Genomic DNA, 8280 nt, shown 5'->3' on the forward strand with positions numbered 1-8280 from the left:
ATCCCATATTCTGTCACAGTGGGTTTGGAGTAAGGTTCTGGTTATACCTCATCCCTCAGCCTGGTGTGACTGGCTGTGCCCTGCTAGAGAAGAGGTCCAGTACAAAAGCTGGTTTCAGCCTCTCCCTGCAGTCGGGTGCAGAGGGAGAGTTGATGACGTTCACAGAACGGACTATCTAATGAGGTCCACACAACAAGCTTCTACATCACTACCACAAGCTGGACATATGTGTCTGTCTCAAGGTACCCTGATCAATCTGTGGCCGTGTACCTGAATGGCCTGTTAGCTCAGACAAACACTTCCTCAGTGACAGTGGGTTTTGAGTTTCCCACCCCTCCCCTGGGGACTGTGGCTGAGGTGAGGGTAGGAGCCTGTCTTGAAGATAGTGTTACTCTACCTGTGTGGGTGGAGGATCTGATGATTGTAGACCATATCCTAAACGAAGCTCATGTTCGACAAACAGGTGAGAACATTCAAGTACATGATGTATATAAAGTACAACACTGTAGTTTGTTCAGTTTTACTAGTCTCTTCGTAATTCTTAGGTTATAATTAAGCTGATACAATGATGTATGAGAAATTTTGTTGGACTAATGAATTACTTTTAGTAAAAATCCCTTATAACTGAACATGATTTTTCACCAACTAATTACCCTTTAGTACTAGGGTTTGTACATTTAGTAGAGCAATTACTAAGCAATTACTAAGTAAATTACTAAGTGAAAAAGTACATGGACTTACTGTATTGCAGCTTTATAATATGAAACAGTATTTCCTTCTAAATTTATTTTCTGCTACAGTTTATCAGTCACAAGATTAATATCTCTGTAGAGCACATCTATGTTATTTTCTTATTTACTATATTTCAACAGTGTTGTTGGTTTTACCGGACAAATTGGTGCCTGGAGAAACCACAAGTACCTTGCTGTTATCTGGAGGTGTGGAGTTAGATGATGGCAAGTTTGGATATGGCCTGTCATTTCTCAGCTCACCTGAACAGTGTGCCTCTGATGGGCAGTTTGTACAGGACTGTCTTGGTACAAGTTCATCATGTGAAAAAGGTTTCACTTTCAGTTTCTGGCTGTATCCAGAGCTTCCCACAGCTGATCACATTGTACTGTCAGCTCTCAACAGAGACAATGGATTTGCAGTTTACTATATTGCTGCCTCAAACCATTACAGTGTGATTCATCGTTATGGAGGAATGGAGCACAGCTATGGCATTTCTCTCCCGACTACAGTATGGTCACATGTTCTGGTCACATGGTCAGAGCCAACAGGTGCCCTCTTATGTGTGAATGGTAAACATAAGGAACCTGTGAGATCTTCGAGCCCTATCACCTCCCCGAAACAGTTTATCTTTCCTAACAAGCTTCAGTTTGGTTGTCGTGGTGATAGTCAACTATCTGGTGATTTTAAGGGAAAGCTGGATGAGTTCAGTTTTAAAAGACAAAATATGATCAGAAGTGAGGTGGCTCAGGAATATGGTAAGCTGGTTTTCAGAATTTTCCTCTGCTCAAAATATTGCTGCTTGTCTTAACTTTTATATATTTTATCCCCATCTTAAATAGCACGTTTTATCTTAACCCATGGTCTGGTGAACTTTTCTTTTTCTACCTTTTTCTCATTGATATCTGTACGTTTTAACCTTAACATATGATATGTTGTAAACTGACAACAATACTGACATCAGTTAAAGACTGCTGTTTTGGTAAAGCTAAAGCATGGTTGTGGCATTTTGTTCCCTCACAGTGAAAATGATGTATGCTGAGACAGCTATTGAGCTCAGTTTTGATGAACCCCTGGGCAGTGATGTCACACCAAGTCTTAAGCAGACAGAGGGTGTTTATGAGTCAGCTCTTGAGTTTGATGGACTTGGGGCGTGGTTAAACTTGACTGATAACCTAACAAGCATCAGCTGCATTCTCGGAGCTCCAGTCTGTACTAGTGGATTGACACTGACCTTTCTTTTCAACTTCAAGGGAGATCACCTAGAGCATGACCAGTACTTCATTACCTCCCCTGGCGAGCAGGGCGATGGACTTGGGCTATACTTCAGGTATACTGCCCAGAACAAAAGTCTTCCCTTTAGGAGATACTTTGAGCTGGGTTATCGTATTGAGAGTAAGGAATATAGTGCATGGTTTAACCTGGTACAGGATCAGTGGTTACAGCTATTTGCCACATGGTCAGATTTGTTTGGCCTCTCAGTCTATATAGATGGAAAACTGATAGCTACAGATGTGACAGGGTCTCCGCGAGGTGTTCAGCCATTCAGCCAAGTACCACAACTCATCCTGGGCAGAAGAATAACTGATCCAAGGGATACCTATGGGAAGTTCCTGATTGATCATCTGGAGTTGTTGGATTATGGGCACCCAGTAGGCCAGAGTTTTCTCCCCTTAGTTAATGGTAAGTTTTGAAGGGCAGAACCTCTCCAGAAATCTAGGTTCTAGCTTTGAAATACATTGCTTTTTCCCTGGGATATTGAGACTTTATGTCATTAAATTCCCTAAGTTATAGGGTCTTACAAATCTATGCTTGTGAAGAAAAATATTCTCCTTCCATATTCTTTAGCTCAGACTTGAAACATGACCACAAGCAAAAAACACAGAGGTAAATTTGTACTATGCAATCAGGAGCAGAAATAAGTGATAAGTTTACAGGGCTAAAAGCTCCACATTTTCAGTGATTAATTCTGGACCTCTTGATTTTAGATTTTATTTTATTTTATTGTATTTTTTTCTTATTTATTGACAGTGCATGGTTGGAAACACCAGGTCCACAGAGAGAGTGTAGGATATCCATACCTGGCAGTCCAGGAGGAGGTAACTCTTGATGAATGTCGCGGGCTGTGTGAATCAGATGGAGTGGCTAACTGTGACATGTTTGAGTTCTGTCCCATCTCTGATGTTGGAGTGTGCAGGAGAATGGCTCGCAAAACTACAGCTCCACCCAACTCGGTCATTTCTGTGTCCTGTGATCTGTTTACCTCAGAACTCATATCAGGAACAGGTGAGTATTGGAAGGATGTTATTTTTCTAAAAGACACAGCATATGCTTTAGTCAGCAGAAATGGTATGTAAAATAATTATTTGATTGGGATCATGGGAATGCCATTAATTAAATGATTCAGAGTTATAATTTTTATAAGGCATAAAGGATAGTGCTAACAAAGACTGTGTTGTATTTTGTTATGACACTTGCAGTAGTGCCGTTAACCATACTGTGAATTTCTTTGTCTGATTTCAGATTTGTTTATTGGCTGCTTTGAGAGTTACCCAGGTAACTACAGCCTGTCGGTGCTGAATTCCAGCACAGCAGTGTGTCGTGAGGTATGTGCTCGCCAGGACTACAATTATGCTGGTCTGGAAGGCAGGGTGTGTACATGCTCTGAGGAAATCCCGGGGGAATCCCCTGTGTCTGTGTTACTCTGCTCTGTGCCATGTGAGGACCTGTCTAATCAGACATGTGGAGGGGAGGGGAAGATGTCTCTGTACTCGGTGACAGCTGCTCGTCACTTTCTGAATGTGACCACTCCCATTACTGACCTGTTTATTACCTACTTCCCGGGCACCTCCATGATGGAGAATGAGACTCTGTCACTGATGATAAATGTGACGGAGTCAGGTGAGGCAGGCTTTAAGGTGGATTTCGGGGATGGCTCTGACATCTTTTACTCCCAGAGGACTGTCTGGTCACACAACTACTCTCAGCCTGGCTCCTATCAGGTACAAATCACAGCCCTGAATGAGATCAGCTCACTGACAGCCCAGCAGGTCATTGTGGTACAAGAAATCACAACCACATTCCCTCCCCCTACCACAACTGTATTACCCCTGACGGACCTGTCTCTCAGCTACACCTCCCCCGGGCTGCTCAGCATGCCAGTAGACTTCATCCTCACCTTCTCTAACCCTAGTAGCATGGCCTGTTTCTTGTGGGACTTCGGTGATAACACGACCTGGATGTTTGGGCCCAGTACCTGCCAGTCACCGGCCACAGTGAATGGCAGCTCTGTGGTGTCACTCAGTAAGAATGTGTTATCTGTGAACCATTTGTACAGCACGACTGGTCAGTATGATGTATCTGTGATGGGAAAGGACAGCTGGTATGAAGCTGTGGCTGAGATCAGAGTAGAGGTTATCAATAGCACATGTGTGCCTCCATCAGTGTCAATCCTGGCTCTGTCACAAGACACTGACTCCCCTGTCTGGTGGCCCCAGTCCCACAGACTGGAAATCCTGGTGTCCACCCAGGCCAGGTGTGTGCCTGCTCAAACCCTTCTCTACCACTGGAATCTGTACAACGTCAGATCGCAGGGAACACCCTTACAAGCGTTAACTTTATCAGGGGCAGATAAATCTGTCTTGGTTATCTCCCCTGATTCTCTCGCACATGGATTTTACTATACTAACGTAACAGTGTCTTATCAAAATGACGGCACAATGTCAGACAGCAGTTCTGGGTATTTTGAGATCACAGAGGATGATTTGTTTGTTCGGCCACATGGAGGCCAGCAGAGAACTGTGTGTGACAGCAGTGACCTAGAGTTAGGCGTAGAGGTGTACTACGGTCGAAGTGTCACACCCATGTCTGACCCTAGCCTAACTTATGCATGGTCTTGTCTTCCCGTGTCCACCTTCTGTACCGAACTCTCTTCGTTGACCACAGCTGGTAATGTCCAGCAAGTAGTGGTCGCCTCAGACAAGCTGATTACAGGTGTGGTGTATAGCCTGACTATACAGGTGACAAGAAATGCAATCACCTCTCAGGTACGACAGACACTGACAGTAAAGGGCTGCTCTGATCCATCCATACATCTCAGGTAAGTGCTTGTGCAGATGTACTGAAATGTGAGACTGGCATTTTGTGTAGTTAAAACAAAGTTTAAGCTGTAAATCTGAGGTGTCCAGCGTGGCTTTTATCAGATATGTGCTGTAGAGAGTAACTGAAGTTGCTTTTAAAACATTAGTGTTCATGAAAAAGATTTATCACTAAGACTTATGTAATGAAAAAGCTTTATCATCTTAAATTGGTATTAAACATGATGTTTAGGGCTTGAATGCCTGTGAATTTCCAGGCAACCACCACTTGATGTTTTTTCTTTCAGAGTTGCTGGGAATGGACTGGGGACTGTCAGTACTGAGCTGCCATTTAAGATGGAGGCTTGTCCAGCTTGTAGTTCTAACAAAACAGGAAAGTCATACAACTGGACAATATATGAGGTCACCCCAGGAGGCGTAAAGATGGTTCCCATAGACAGTCTGCAACTTACAGCAGGTAAAGAGAGCTGATTATCTATGAGACTCAGTTTGTGTGGAGAAAGTGTTTGCAGCTGTTCACAATATTAGTAATAAAAGTTAAGAAAAAAGTGCTTTTTTTCTTCCCTGGAGTTAACCAGATTTCTGATTATTTTATGTATTGTATTGTTTTCCTTATAGATACATCAGGGTTTATATTACCTGGAAACTCTCTAGAACCAGGTAAGATGTATCAGCTAGAGGTGAGTTCTGGGGGAACCTCATCCATGGTGGCGTTAACAACTGGTGCTCCACCTTACAATGGCATCTGTTATAGCAACCTGTTTGATGGTAAGACTTTTTCTGATATTTATGCTTATCCTTTTTGGAAGACATGTAACTTTGTGCATTAGGATTGTTTCTGAGCAAACTGAAGGATTCATTGAACGTGGTAAGTACATTTAAGTACAGCTGTGGATTGATTATTCTTCCATATTTGGAACTTTTATGAAGCAATATATAGTAAATTATTGAAAAATAATGTTTTTACCATTAATGACATGACAAAACCACTTCTAAGCATAAAATCAGGTTGAAAATTTGACTGTCATTTTGTCTTGCTTCACTTCTGTGGTGATCATCCACAGGTTTTACTCACACAGTACTGCAAGCTTCAGTTAGAATCCCTTTGCTAATACTATAACATCAGGTATTGTTGTGTTGTACCATGACTAAAGGCCTTTAGTTCAGTGTGTTGTTTTTATATAGGGGTACATAGAATTATATGTGAATGGTCTGGCTTTTTGGATTAGAGTAATGTCTCTCTCTCTTTCAGGAGTGGCTTTTGCAGCAGAGTTCACCTTTACCTGTGTGGACTGGTTATCTCACTCAGACAACCGACCCTCTGTCCCCAGACAAACCCTGACTTACCGCTTTGCCTACAAGGTCAGGGGGTCATCTGTGGAGCCTAAGACCTTCCTGGAGATATCTGGCTTTGATGTGACCACTCCCGGCAACCGTCTGCGCCATGGCTTACCAGAGTTTGATTGGTTTGTGGACATCACTGTGACAGTTGTGGACTATAATTCTGTCAGTACCACGGTCACTATACCCGTGCAGGTGAGATACTGAATGTGTATATCTGTCTTCTCTATATGTCTGTAAATTTGTGTCTTAAAAGGACACATGAAACACTTTGGTTTTATTTCTTAATATGCAGATTATCAGGTGTAAAAAACATACAAACAAAATTTTCAACTTTCACCTTGTAGGGTAAAAATGGCTTCAAACTACAGTTTTTGTAACTCTCCGGTCAATACGGAAATTAAGTAGCTTGCATCGGTGACGTCAACAATGACCCCTGTGTATGAAGTACTCTGTGGGAACAAATCAAACGTGTCTGGCTGAATGGGGGCAGGGGCATTGGGAACAGACTGAATGGGGGCGGGTGTAGGGACGTGGATAGGGCGCTACGCTGGCCCGAAGAAGCCATGCAGTATCTGTGTACATGTCACCTTGCCCACTCTGTAGTGACACGGTTCACCGGGCTCAGGGCACTTCGGGGGTGTTCAAGTTTCGTGAAAGATCAGCGATGAAGTAATTTCTGAATAAAACTGACCGATGACAGAAAATATGCATAATACAGAGGGATAATGAACAGGTATGAAACTACCCCCAAAAATAAATTTTTTTAACAAAAATCCGAGGCATAATATTCTTCATTTGGCATAGAAACATAATCTTTATTTTATAATTCCTTTTGATGTATCCTTTAATGCAGTTTTCATAAAAATATATTACATGTACAGTATTTGTATCCTTACATCACCTAGGGTTCTCGATTGCCATTGGCTTACTAGACAAATTGAAATATCGACATACACTTGCCAGAGCTGCAGGCCACGCGAACACAGGGTATATACATCAAGTTGAGGGTTTAAATAAGTGATATCCTGTGCAGCTGAATTTGATTTGCAGGAACAAGTATGATGAGTTTGGTGATGTCCTTATGTGACACTGCATTCCATGACGCATCATTCCGACGTCACACCATATCAGTCACCAAAGCCTGCATGATGTGTCTTAATCCAGCTTCATGCATAATCAAGAATGGCTTTCTATTTGACAAACATTACGGGGACAAAATCGTTATCCATGTGTTGAGAAAAGTATATGTGAATTTAACCCTGGGTGTGAAACTTTGCTTGGATCACAGGGTTAGAATTTTAAATCCCCATATACCCTTCTTAACATGTCAATAACTTATGGCATACCTGCACATATTTATAAGGCCTTTAGCCGTAGTAATGTTAAAATAGAAATAGAAGCATAATTTTATTTTGATTACCCTTCTGTTTTTCGAATGTAGATACATGTTGTTACTCTCTGTTTTTATTGTTATCAGATCTATGAGAATCCTGCTGGTTTGGAGGAGCTGGTACAAACCTACTTGGTTTCAGATTGTATTCCTGATCAGAACACAGGCTGTACTCTGCTGGTCAGTAATGGGCTGCTGGACATCCTCAATGACAAGGTAATACTTAACCGCTTCTATGCAAAAATCAGAATTTTCCTCTTAATCCAGGGATAAAAAGATTGCAGATGTAATGTTTTATTATTGACAGGATATTTTCATCTCATTAACAGGTTACAAAGAATGGATTTTCAGACACTGATGGTTCTTCCTGACCCAGTTCTTTCAGTTTTTCCATTTAATCCAAGGATAAAAAGATTGCAGCTATATTCTTTTATTACTGAAGCGATCTTTTCATCTCATCAACAGGTTACAAAGGAGGGATTTTCAGCCACTGATGGTTCTTCTGGTTCCAGTGCTGAGACAGGGGGCACCACAGGTTCTGAAGGTTCCACTGGCTCTGGAGGTTCCACAGGTGCCACAGGTTCTGGAGGTTCCACAGGTTCTGGAGGTTCCACCAGTTCTGGAGGTTCCAACAACTCTGGAGGTTCCACTGGCTCAGGGGGTTCCACTGGCTCTGGAGGTTCCACCAGTTCTGGAGGTTCCATTGGCTCAGGAAGTTCC

This window comes from Liolophura sinensis, chromosome 1 (assembly GCF_032854445.1).
Source record: "Liolophura sinensis isolate JHLJ2023 chromosome 1, CUHK_Ljap_v2, whole genome shotgun sequence".
Classification (NCBI taxonomy): Eukaryota; Metazoa; Mollusca; class Polyplacophora; order Chitonida; family Chitonidae; genus Liolophura; species Liolophura sinensis.